The sequence below is a fragment of the Cupressus sempervirens genome, chromosome 7 (assembly GCF_028749045.1).
Source record: "Cupressus sempervirens isolate cs-2001-9-10 chromosome 7, ASM2874904v1, whole genome shotgun sequence".
NCBI lineage: Eukaryota > Viridiplantae > Streptophyta > Pinopsida > Cupressales > Cupressaceae > Cupressus > Cupressus sempervirens.
In genome coordinates, this window is record NC_143124.1 from 129,670,133 (window position 1) to 129,683,865 (window position 13,733).

General features: G+C 30.8%; 1 pseudogene; it reads left to right on the forward strand.

Annotated features, from left to right (window-relative positions):
* LOC149545824 (uncharacterized) overlaps positions 1-13,733 on the forward strand; it is a 95,370-nt pseudogene that overhangs the window by 62,944 nt on the left and 18,693 nt on the right.

The following is a 13,733-nucleotide window of genomic DNA, read 5'->3' on the forward strand; positions in this document are numbered from 1 at the left end:
CTCCTCGCCATTGTAGCAATGGCCATGCATGCGAAGTGATTCCCAATCACCATGTTGGTCACACCCAGCTCGTGCATGGAGACTATAGTGCATCCGCCACCTTTCTTCGCAAACTCGAAGACTTCATTGACAACCCAAATCCATTAATTTCCATCATAAATTCTAAGCCAAACTCATTACTGCAGAACAAGATTCCAACCCTCCACCTTGTGCCGTGCCTATGCCTGACTCTCCATCATTGGGTTTGTTGACCATTAATGGCTGCCACCTTTTCTTTTACAAAACAAGAACCGTTAGCTATGGATTCGGGTCTCAAGAATCCTCCTCATAATCCAAATAACATCATCGAAGATAATGACTGTAAGATATCATGGAGCCCGATTTTTTTATCTGACAAACTCTTCCTTAAATACAAATGAAATTGACTTGCATGGAACATAGATGAGAAAAGAGAGAACAAAAATTACTATCTTAAATTTATTAAAGCCAAAACTTGAAATACATAGAAACATAATTGATATGTGTGGCTCTCTGGCCTTCAGCTAGAGAGCCGACTCCTTTCTACACTTCTTTTCGCTCTCTTCTTAATTTCTGCCAAGAGTCTCTCCACACTTCTTTTCTCTTAACTTCCACACTCCATTCGGTTCCCACTCTTTCTTATTTAAAGAGTTGCCGGTGGTTATACATAGTTGGTTATTAAAACCATATCTCCTATTTTAATGTGTTATTGTCTCCTCATGGAGATCGCTTTCCTATTCTAATGGAAATGCTTTTAAAATACATCTTAATGCTATACATAACCATTAAAACATATAACTTCAATTTTCTAGACCATGTCTAACCCGTGGTTCCCAGAGATTCAAAATTTCTCCATTATTACAAATTCTTGCCATAATTTTCCATGTTCAAGGGGTCTCCCATCACTTTTCTTTTCTTATTTCTTCTCCTCTTTCAATTCGTCTTTTTGCATGATAAAACAATCAAATGGGAAACTTATGTTTTAAAAGGGAAGGAGACATATTGGTGAAGGTACCACCTCATTATGAGGTATTCATGGTGATTTTGTTGTGGCTTGATTTGCACACTTGAAACTATGACAAGACACCTTCCTTAAATGATCACCTCTTGCAGATGTCCTTGTAATAGTTACAAATTTCTGACAAATAATCCGACTCTTGGATGAAAGATTTTCCTTTTTAAAATCATGATGACAAATAATCTTGCATCTCAAAGATCTTTAATCATTATTTCTAACACTTTAATTAATTTTTTGAGAACCAGTTGTCCTTGGGTAATCATTAACACTTGTGCGCAAAAACCTTTAGTGATAGAACTACTTTGAACTACTTCGAACCAAAGTTCAAAGAGGTTCAAGGAGGTTCAAACAAACATCTTCATTATTTTTAGTAGGTCCCCACCTGCAAAAAATGATTAGCATCAAAATCCTTTGGTTGAACTACTTTGAACTAAGGTTCAAAGAGGTTCAAATAAGTTCAAGAAATGACAAGGGCGATAGACATCGTAGGATTATTCTCTATATGCAAAGCCGGTGACACTTATAAGATATAAGGTAGAGAAGGGCTTGTTCCATGTATGATTTTGGGCTTAAAAAAAAATGGAGAAAATTTAAAATATGGCGAATCAAAACTAGGGCTAACACATTTAAAAGTTATACTTGTTTTTCAATTAGTGTGTCAATCAACACTTTATATGTCATTCCTTTAGAAAATGAATAATAATTACTTATTGAAATCATAATTTGACAGTCGTTACATTTATGGAAATATAAGAACATTATTTAGATACCCTTTTTGTTTCATCAAATTTGGATGAAAAAAATGTTAGGAATAAGGTGTCTCAACCTTGTATAATTCCTATTCTTATTATTTGTTTTGTAAAATGTATTTCTTGCAAATAATTTTGATGTGTCGACATCTTGAATTGTGTGTAAGGAGATCATGACTAAAATGGTTATGATAGATTCCTATGACACGTAAGAGCTATGTTAGGAAGATTCAATGATAGGTGAAGACATGTGGCAACTAAGATATTTAGGGTTACGAAGAGATGCAATGCAAAAAAGGTGTATTGTTGGTGCTGCGAGTAGCTACTAGAGTCTTCTGTTGTTGATGTTGAACTTGCATTGCAAGTGTATTGTAACCTCGTGTTGAAGATAATACATCATGTAGGTTCTGAAGGGGTGGGGTTTTTTTACCGAAAGGTTTTTCCCCATCGACAAATCCTTGTGTTATGTGGTCCTTTCTCTGTCTATTTTCTGTATGCATGGTTGGCTGCAATATTGTTGTTTACATGATATTGAATCTGTAAGTGTAGAAAATTTTAATAGGATTTGCATCATACTTTCCTTATGAGATTAGTGTAGGAAGTTGTTTCTGCTCCTGAGTTTCCTTACAAAAAAGACATCAAATACATGTTTGAAGTCAAAAATACAAAAGAACAATCCAAAAACATGTTTTTGGGACATTTTTTAAGATGAGTATGTAGGGTTGGTATCAAAATAAATAATAAGCCTTATAAAGGAATTAATATTTTGGTTTGGTATTAGGATGGGTGGGAAAAAATTTAGAATAGATTTTGAAATGCTTTGAGGCATTTAAGAACTATATATTTTTTAGACCACCACTTTTTCACAAACCATGATCCTGCACTTACCCCTCAACTCAAGCCCATAGATCAATACTAATAGACAATAGCTATGTTTTTACCATGACTTCCCAAAAGGCATAACCTAACCCATCAAACATTTGAACTTTTGGAAAACTATCTTGAGCCATGATGACAAAGTATTCCACCCAACCAAGACCTGCCCAAGGTGGTTAAACCTAACAAAGGGAACTTGGATCTGATACCAATTGTTGGAATATAAAAACCACTAAGAAGGGGGGTGAATAAATGATTTAAAATACTTTCCAAAACTTGAAACAATCACAAGTTATAAAATTGAACACATGAGCAAGATAGGTAATATAACAAAAGTGACACAATATTTTAATGTGGAAAACCCTTAGGGTAAAAAGACACTTTGAATTTAAAACTATATTGGCCTCTTTGGGAAAATATTTTAGAGCTACAATTCTAGAAAGCACCAACATCCTGTTTTACAAATACCAATTTCAAAAATATAAGAAGCACCAACTTTAAAATTGAAGAAATGAGATACAATTTATCATAGGATCATATCTATTACAATACAAATCATAAATCAAGAGTTCAACTCCAAGTTGAAAACATAAAGCAGGATATATTATCTTCTTCTCTTTTGTTGGTTCTTTTACATCAACAAATTACAACAAAGTGTACAAGTATCTTTCAATGAAGTTATCATATTATGAAATGTATAGTTAGATCTGAAAAAAAAAAAATTTAATGCAATAAGATGACTTGAGTTAATGCCTTCCAAACTACCAACTTTTTTGAAGTGATAAATCCTTGTTTCTCTTCAAAACATTAAGTATCATTTTATGTAATCATTTTTCATTAAAGGATCTGATTGAATGATGATGTAAATTTCCATTAAATCAGCTATAAACCTTCTTCAACCTCTGATATACTTATGTAATCAATATCAATTCATATATAACAAATTAGAAATAAATATCATCACCTTATCCTTTCATGTCTTGTTGATTTGCAATAAAACTTGCAGGTCTACAGCAATTTTTTCACAACCTTTGTATTTTTCTGCTAAAACACATGTACAATCTTTTGAATCGATGAATCCCCTACTTGTAAATATTGATGGTCAAAATTTTGGAGATTGTTACATACCTTAAAATGTAATTAGACCAAAATCTGCAAAACTGTCAAACTACCACAACAATTTTTAACTTTCTGTGGTCAACACTATTTTTCTCTCTTTGTATATGTGTTATCAGAAAACTAACTCTAACCCATTTGAGAGCACTTGGAGACCCTTGCGAAAGGGTGTGATGGTTGGGGCCTAATAGATAAAAACATTTGTCAACATTCATATAGACTAAAATTATTTTTAATAACCCCTTCTTAACCAATATGAACAATGTTTAAAGACATTAATTAAGATAATTTGATGAGGTTAACCATACCATATGTCCATTAGAATTTCATTTTGTTTACTAAATGATTGAGATATTTGATATTCTACATTTTATATACTAATATCACAACTGACTCTCATAATGATTAATATATCATACATGGATGAATTATTGACATCAATGAAAAAAATCAAGACCAAATACTAAGGGTTCAACACAAGTGCTACTATTACCCTCATGTTTCTCATGGGTAATCTCTCAAAATGGTTGTTTAGTTTGTTGGATTTCTATTCTGGTATGTGTGATCTGGAAGAGTGGTTAAGTTATGAGAAGGTGTTCAAACCTTTGTTGAAAAAGATTGATGACCTATTTGATAGATGTTTATTATTTGTTCAAAGGGATTTCCTTTTCCCTTTGGTTATTATTAATGTGTTCTTATCCAAGTCGAGGGCTTGGATTTTCTTATTTTCCCCCTTCATGGCTTTTAAAGAGGTATTATCTCTTAATGAGGAGGAGCACAAACTGGGAATTTTGGCGATGGAGGAGATCCATCTTGATGGGTAGGATACTTGGGATAATGTTGGTGGTTGTTTTGATGTTTTCTTTATCACTTCCTCACCCTTGGTATTGTGATCTTTCCTCTTGCTAATTCTATTGTGGTGGGAAGGGGGTATGCAGTGCAGAGGAATATCTTTGGGAATGTTGACCCCAATAGTTGGTCTTTTTGGCTTTAGAGTTGTGCTTATGATGGTGAAAGAAGGGTATGATACCCAATGTCTGAGTTTGGTTTTTGAGCCTTTTAATGATGTGCGTGTCATTTTTCTATTCTAGTGGTGACTAGGTATTTTCTTTTAGTTATAAGGGGCTCACGTGGGTCCTTTGTTATTGTCTTTAGTTGAGGATTGTAACTAGTATGGGGGCTTGACCAATGGTGGTCTTATACAATGCAGATTATGTTTGGTGGTTGTGCAACATTTGTACCTTTATTTTTTACAGGGGAGAACCTAAGATGTTTGATTGTCTGGCTTTAGCTATTGTTAAAGTAGTTTAACTATATCTAGTGTATGTTCGTTGGGCTTGTCCTCTTTTTGTACCATAGGCCAGCACCCTCTTTCTACTTTTTCTTATAAAAAACTATAGAAGATCAAACTTTAGAACTTAAAATTAAAGAAAATTGTTAATGGTGCTTGGTCTTGTGAAGTTGAATGGTTCCAAGTGAGCCCACCACAAATCAAGTCTTGTTAAATGAATTGTTTCAATATCATTTTAATAAATAGTACAATTAAATATAAAAGTGCTTAATCAAACACTTATTATGAAATCTACTTTCATATCTATAAGATACAATAGAATTTAAATAACCAAGTTCAATTTTATTTCATTATAATGATAATCTAAATTTAAAAAATCGTAGAATCATATTTTTCTTATGCTATAAGACATGTTAGTTATATTCTTAATTAAATATGTAGTATTTTTAAAAAAAAAATGTTAATATTATTCTTAATTATATATTTTAAATTTGAAAAGTATTTAGTGTAAAATTGACTATTAAACTTAACTTAATTTAAAATAATATAATTAGTTGATAGGTTATTCTTGGTTGAAAGCTACTATTTTTTTGTGATGTCAAATGCCACAAATTTTATATTTCGTTGGAAATAATTTTGTCTTCATTTGTTCACGTGATGTAGGTGATATATATTTTTTATTGGGTTATTTATGTGCAAATGATTTTTTCTTGTTTTTGCACACTACTACTTGCATTATGGAAAGTAAGTATTCTCTAATTCTAGTGCAAAGTGGAGGAAAATTTAAAAGTAAACATTAGGTATTTGTGGTACATCATTTGCATGTTTGGGAAGGGTTATAGGGGTTGTCGTGCAACTAGGTATGGATGCCTTCCTTGACTTGAAGTCACCTATGATAAGACATTTGTTTAGTGAGAAAATGGAAACTAAAAATCAGAATACTTTTGTTACTTGTTCTTTAGATATTATAGGGGTTAGGATCTTCATGGAACTTACATACAGTTATTGCAGGCATTATAATAGGGTATAGGAGGTAAACATGTGAGAAATATTTGTGGTATTTTGTAGAGAAGTGTGTTAAGGGTAAGAAATTCTTTTTAAAATACTTTTTTGGCATTATTTTTGCAGAGCTAATTTGAGGTGTTGAAAAAAATTGATGCCATGTTTTTGGTTCTACAACTATGGGACTAGTGTTGGTCTGAGTAGAGCCCTTATATAGTTGTTGTGTAAGTGTATGTATTTAAAAATATAATTTAATTTATTCAACATTTTTCCAGCCATGCCAATGTATTTTCCCAAACTCTGGATGTAAAATTGTTTTGTGAAAATTCAATCTAAACTATTTAGGTTATTTTTGGATGGTAGGGCTTTGCATTTGTGGCTATTGATGAGTATTTTCCCCTCTATTAGCTACTGTGTGTGTGTGTGTGTACATATGCACACATGCATACATACATATATACATCCACACACACACACACATAAAGGTAGAGGATCACTAATGTTGAATGAAAAAATTAGACGTGTTGATGCATACAGGGTACAAGGACTAAAGTATAATATCTTGAGTGTTGCTCAGTTGAACAATTTAGGTCATAAGCTAGAATTTCAGAATAGGAAAGTTAAGATATATGATGATGAAGGAAATCTTATTGGACATATTTATTTTAACATTAGGGTGAAAGTATAGATCTTTGTCACCTTTGGGGCTAACTTTTAGGTTTTGATAGGACTGAATCCACCCAAATGGCTTCTTGAGGGACCAAATCTGGCCGAAACTACATGGCATCAACTGTACACCAAGTGGCACCTTTCATGTATCCTTATTGGTTGGCCACACATCACATGTGGCACCAAAAGGATGAGTTACCCTTATTTTTATGCAAACAATTGTTTTTAGAATTTCATCTACATCAAGAGGTTGATTACATAAATATCTCGAGGCATGCTGGGCAAGGTCAGGGTAGGTTTTTAGATAAATTTAGACACCCAAATGCTCCTTCACCCATTAATAAAGGTGAATTGATTGGTCCAAACCTTTTGGTGATGCCAAAATGTTTGGAGTTGATTGTAGTTAGAGATAGAGTGGTAGATGATACACATAGAGATGTGTAAGAGAGGATTGCCACTATTGCTATCTAGGTGCATGAGATGTCTTCTGACTGAGTGCATAGATACATGACATGGTCACCATCTACTTCTATAGGTGGTCACATTGTTGCATCATCTTTAGGTGATGATATGTATCATTAGGTTGACATCCCATCTCTAAAGGATGTCTTCGTGGAGTCTTTAGTAGACTGCTTGAGGGCTATGAGTACATGTTTGTCCACTAGTCTACTTTTAGCCTATCAAGCTATATAGTTGTTGATTGGGCAACCACTTAGTGTGGTGCCATCATATGTGACTGGTATCATCAGAGGTACGTCAGAGGCACGGGGTGGTCAAGGGTAGGAGGACATATATGTTGCAACTACAGCTCCACCATAGACCACAGTTGAGGAGGATGTAACCTCCCCTACCAAGGTAGGTTCTCACCCACCATGACATTCATTATTGACAAATATTCTCACAGATCCTACACTTGACATCGGAGATGTGACCTTTAGTGATACAGACTTCAGTGAGATAGGTAGGCATATATTTGTGATGTCAATGGCATATGGGGACTTGTAGAAACCTATACATCCTATGCAGCAAGAGACACAGGTAAAACTTTATAAACATATCTATTTAATTGGACCTACAGATCTTATATTTAAAACTTTAGTAAAGTATAACTTGTGACATATTTGTTTCTTCTATTACATATGAACTACATTTGCAGCTTGTGAGGGTGGAGATGGACAAATAGCTGTTGACCCTAGTCATCTTGAGTCATAGGTAAATTTAATTGTACTTATGTTATTATTTAAATTTAATTTATACATGTGCTCATGATATATTTGTTCTTATATTGGACACATGGTTCATGATCTCGTCTCAGTCGATCACATCGTGGAGCGTGACATGATTATGTTTGATATTCATATATGTCATATACATGATGTTTGATATTAATTTATGATGACATCATTTCTAGATTTATAGCTATGGGACATTTTACATTTACAACATGCTCATATTTGACATATTTCATATTAGCATGAGTTATCTAACATTTGCATTTATAGTAGACATATATGATATTTTGATGAGTTATGTGACAATTTACATTTATAGTTGACATATTTTATTTTTCATGACTTATGTGACCATTTACATTTATAGTTTACATATTTGAAATTTGCATGAGTTATGTGAACATTTACATTTGTAGTTGACATATATGATTTTTTTATGAGTTATGTGGCCATGTTTATATGTAGTTGATATATTTGATATTTACATTTATAGAATATCATTTACGTAAATGTGGAAACATATTTTTGAAATATCTCCTACATTTTTATTTAGATAATTGTTAATGTGTAATAAATTTATGTGTTCTATAAATTAATGAAAATATGTGTTACATAATTTTCTAAGCGTGTTGTAAAAGTGTATAGCAAATATACATGTAAATTTAGAAATAAATATATTATTTTTTCTAGATATTTTTTAATGTGTAATAAATCTATGTGTTCTTTAAATTAATGAAAATATGTGTTACATAATTTTTTAGGTGTGTTGTAAAAGTGTACATAGCAAATGTACATGCAAATTTAGAAATAAATACATTATTTTTAAGATAATTGTTAATGTGTAATAAATTTACATGTTCTATAAATTAATGAAAATACATCTTACATCATTTTCCAGGTGTTTTGTAAAAGTGTATAAATATTGAAAAAATAAAAACATGTATAATTATTGAAAAATAATTTATGTATATATAAATTTGAAATATTTTTATGAATCATTAAACCTATCTAGATCAATCAGGAAGTTGCTGATACATATGGTCAGGATCCTCTTTATCTTCAATAATCTCCAACAACTTTTCATGGTCCTTGATATCTAACCTCCACTTTGGTTTTCTACGTACTTTTTTTGGCATAATGTCAAACTGAATCTTTGTGGCTAAAACCAAGTGGCTATAATGCAAAACTTTTTGGCTAGGCATGTATTCAATAAATTGAACACCATGGTAGTCAATTTTTGTTTGTTGATAATAGGTGCCTACAAAATAAGATTTATACTTCATTTAGTATTCTTAATAATATAAAAAAGAAATAATTATTTATAATTAATCTATCACTCTCTAATTAGTTGCATACATCTCATAAGAGGATAATCTATGCCTTCTATAACAACCAAACCAGTTGGATAAGACTGGTTATCATCATTTGTACATGGTTTAGTCAACTTGATTTTTGCTTTTGTGCATCTAAGTAAATAATAATCCACACCTTCCACATTTTGAGGATCCGCATTGGAAACAAAGATGTCACCTACAAATGTACAAAAATAATGGAAACTATAAATAAATAAATATGAAGACAAATTAATATTAAAATGAAACATTTTTGTAGAAACTCACCTGGAACAACTAAATCAAAAACACATTCGTAATCATCTAAATACATAGGATTATGAATGTCTATTTCATTGTCATCTTCTTCATAAGGGGTACTTCTGATTAAGTTTGTCCATGTCCATTTAGAGACATAGCCAGTCACAATATTCTTCCACTGACCCGTTGCATTTTTTTGTATGCAGGCATCACAAAAACATGATTTTTCTCTAATTCATAAGCTGTGTTGTCTAGTATTCATTAGTTGATGCAATATTCTAATTCCAACAATGGGTTGACAATTGTAAGGATTTGATCGATCAATATCTATAACACATTAAATTGGCAAGTATCTATGTCAATAATCAAAATATTAAAGTAATCATATCAAAGAAAAATGGAAATCTTACCTTTCACTTCCCAAAAAAAATGATTATTATATGTTGTATCACAAGGACAAAAATGAGATTTGCACCATTCAATAACTTGATTTTCTTTTTCTATCTTTGCACCTGTATAGGAAAGAAAATTGTATCAATTTTAACAAAATACAAAAGAACTATGTAGCAGATGGTCATATACATCAAATTTGATTAGTACATAACAATATTATACCTAAAAGTTCATGTTGGTGAAGTGCACGCTTTACACATGCTCCTACTCCATCATGCTCTCCTTTTCCATGACCACTTTCAACGAAGTTCCAATGAAGCTTAACATTTTGTCGCGCATGTTGTGTTGCAAGCCAATTGAATGCTTTTGTAGACTTAAATTTCCTATGGAAAAAAATTAAAATAAATTTATGAGTAATCAAATCTATATATAATTAATTGTTCAATTAATTAAACATGTGCATGAAATTTTAAAGTTTAACTTTCAAATACACATACCAGCACAACCATCAGACCAATCTAATGTTCTATAGCATTTATCGCACGATTTGTGAGATCATCAAAGAACATTCCAAAACAATGAGCTACATAGCTCCTATCGTGAACCCTATCATTAGTGAGATAAAAATAGACCTCTGTGATGATAATGCATTCATCTAGATTGATACTTTCTACCCCATCCACCTCAAATTGTGCATGTCTATAGAAAACTTGTACAAAAATTGCAATTTGATCTGAGCGATAATATTTAGCTTGAACTTTAGATTGAGGGGAAAAAGTATAGTTTTCAGAGAAGTCTACAATAGATAGAATACATCCTAGTGGAAAACTATTTTTTGAATCTTGAAGCTATTTGGCTTGCCATAGTTCTGAATTTATCCATAAACTCACCATATGAAAAATTGCTCTCCTTCAAAGCTATTTTTTTAATTCTTCTCCATTCCTTGTTTGATATATCTCATCCTAAAATCTATTCCACACAATTGGTGTTGAAACATCAATAGTGTCCATTTCCTATAGAATTTTTTGCAACTCTCCATAATTTGTGCATGCATTTTTTATGCATTGTACATTGAATTCATCTAACTCTTCATCATTATCACATAACAAAGACTTGACAAATTGTGTTGTGCTTCTAGGACTTATCACATCTGGCTTAAGTGTTGCCATAGCTTTTGTAAAAGATTTCAAATAAAGATGAAACTCAACATGATTTTAACAACAACAAGTTTCATGTACCTTATTTATGTGTACAAAAAATAGGTGCAACCTCTCAAACATTCTTTGGAAAATTTTTACATTTGAAAATTCTTTTTTGAAAGCTTCAAATAATTCACTTTGTGTTGTGTCTACAAAGTGTTTTGGATGTGTTATTTTCATACCTATTTCTTCATCTTTGATCTGTATAGTGTCTCTTCTATTGGAAGAAACACGTGATTGGATAGTTTAATATTCAACAACCTGTCTTCTAACATCTCCAAAAATTCTATCCTTTTGAGGAAGTTGACAAATATTAACCTAGTTCTTTTCAATGTTCTCATCAAGAAAATTTATCCCTTTTATGTATCTTTGAATAGTTCTTTTAGATAGATTGAGCATTTCATAAATTGCTCGAACTTGGTTTTTGTGACAAGTCCTTTTTCGTAATCATAGTCATCAATGCTCTTCGTACAACACTTAAATCAACTACTCAACTTCTTTTATCAATAGCATTTAATGCATCTCTCACATTCTGAACTATTGCTGCCTTCACATTATCTTCTTATCTTTTATTATTGTTCACACCTAAAAAATCTAGGACAAGACTTGTTTCTCTTTTCCTAAATAATCTAACAAATAATTGTGCTTTACCAATCAGAGATTTATTTTCAAAAAAATTCTCCCACATTTTTTCAGATGTAGCTTAATTGTACTTTCAATCATCATGTGTTCAGATGATTCAATTTCTCTTAAAAGAGAGTCTTTGTCCATCTCCATCAAATTTTCCAACCGTAAACCATATTTTCCAAATGTCCTATTACTTCCTAGAACTTCAATAGGATCTTCTTCAACTTCAATTAACGGATCTTCAATTGGTGACTCTATATTACATTTTGTCCATCCTTTCTTATGGTCATCTCTGACTTGATCATATCTTTTTTCTCTTTTCGCTTTATTCCCCATTACACAAAAACCTGAATAAAGAGCTTGATATTAGCTACATACAAAAGACTTCCAAATTCAATTACATAAATACAAGTAGATCATAGAAAATTTAGAAAAAACTTTCAACATTAGAAGGTTATTATATTTTACTATCTGTAACATACAAAATCTTAAGACAAGTAGTTGCATTAAAGCATTACTAAATTTATATTAAACAATTTATTAAATAAATTAAATAATTTAACTATTTAATAATTTTAATAGTTTTCATAATATTTTAAAACACCTAAATTCATTCTAATAATTTATTTAAATCAAATTAATTAATTAATTTTAAATAAATAATGAATTTGATTAATCGATTTCAATACAAAATAACTTTAAAAATCTAATTTCTAAATATTTCTTCAATAAAATTTCATTTAAAACTTTAGTTTTTTACTATTACAAATGCAATTATCAATTAAATATAATAATTTAAAGAAATAAAACTTTACCTTTAAAATAAAAAAACATATTTTGATATATATATGTATATATGATTGGTAAGAGGCTGAAGTGAAGATTAATTATTATTGTTTGTTAAGCATGAGTAGATTCGAAACCAAGACCTCTACTATAAGAGGCTCACAATTTACCATTGTGATGTAGGCTCTTGCCATATATATATATATAAAATTAAATATAACAATTAAAAAATAAAATATTACATTTCAATTAAAAAAATAAAACATTACATTTCATAAATTAAAAAAAACCTATTTTATTGTTTAAACTTGCTCGCGCATGTAACCTTGGGCAGTCAAATTTTGTGTTGTACTGATCCGGTCGGATCTAGTCCGGCTGGATCCAATACGACCGGATTGGATCCGGTCGAAATTGTCTAAGTGTCATCCGATGTGGCACTTTCTTTCGTGTTTTTTACAATTATGAAGAACTTAACACTTCAAAGGCCAATTTCATCATCAGGATTAGGGTTTCAAAAAAAATTAAAAATACCACTGGATAGAACTTGAAGTCAAAATTATGCCAATATAAATTTTTTTATAGGTGACCCAATATCAATTACTATAATTGTAAAATAATGCAAGTAGGTATTTCAACATTGAAGCTGGTGCACATTCAAAAAAATATAAAAATTAGTAGATGATAGCGAATTTTTTTTTAAATGATGAATTGTTTTAGAGGAGAGAGTCCTCTTCAATAATATATAACATTTTCAATGGTTAACATAGATTTACTAGGGAAAAGATGGTGTGAACAAAAAATTGTTAAATTATGAAAAGTTTAACAATAAATAGCTTTAATAGACAAAATATAGAATATTCTTAAAAATTTCTTTTTGATAGTTCTAGGTACATATGTCATCAACAACATAGTTCAAATTTAGATGAAAATACATTAGTTGCTATTATTTCTATGGTGGGAACTATAACCCCTAATTTGCTCAATTTTTAAGACTATCAAAAAAGGTCATTGAAAATTATTTAAAAAAATACTATTTTTATTTTTAAAATTTTAAAAAAATAACATACATAAACTTTATCCTTTTATACACATTCCATCACTTTACACCAACGTAAAATTCAAAATAGAAATATGACTTTTACATTGTTGAAGTTTAACACTTTTT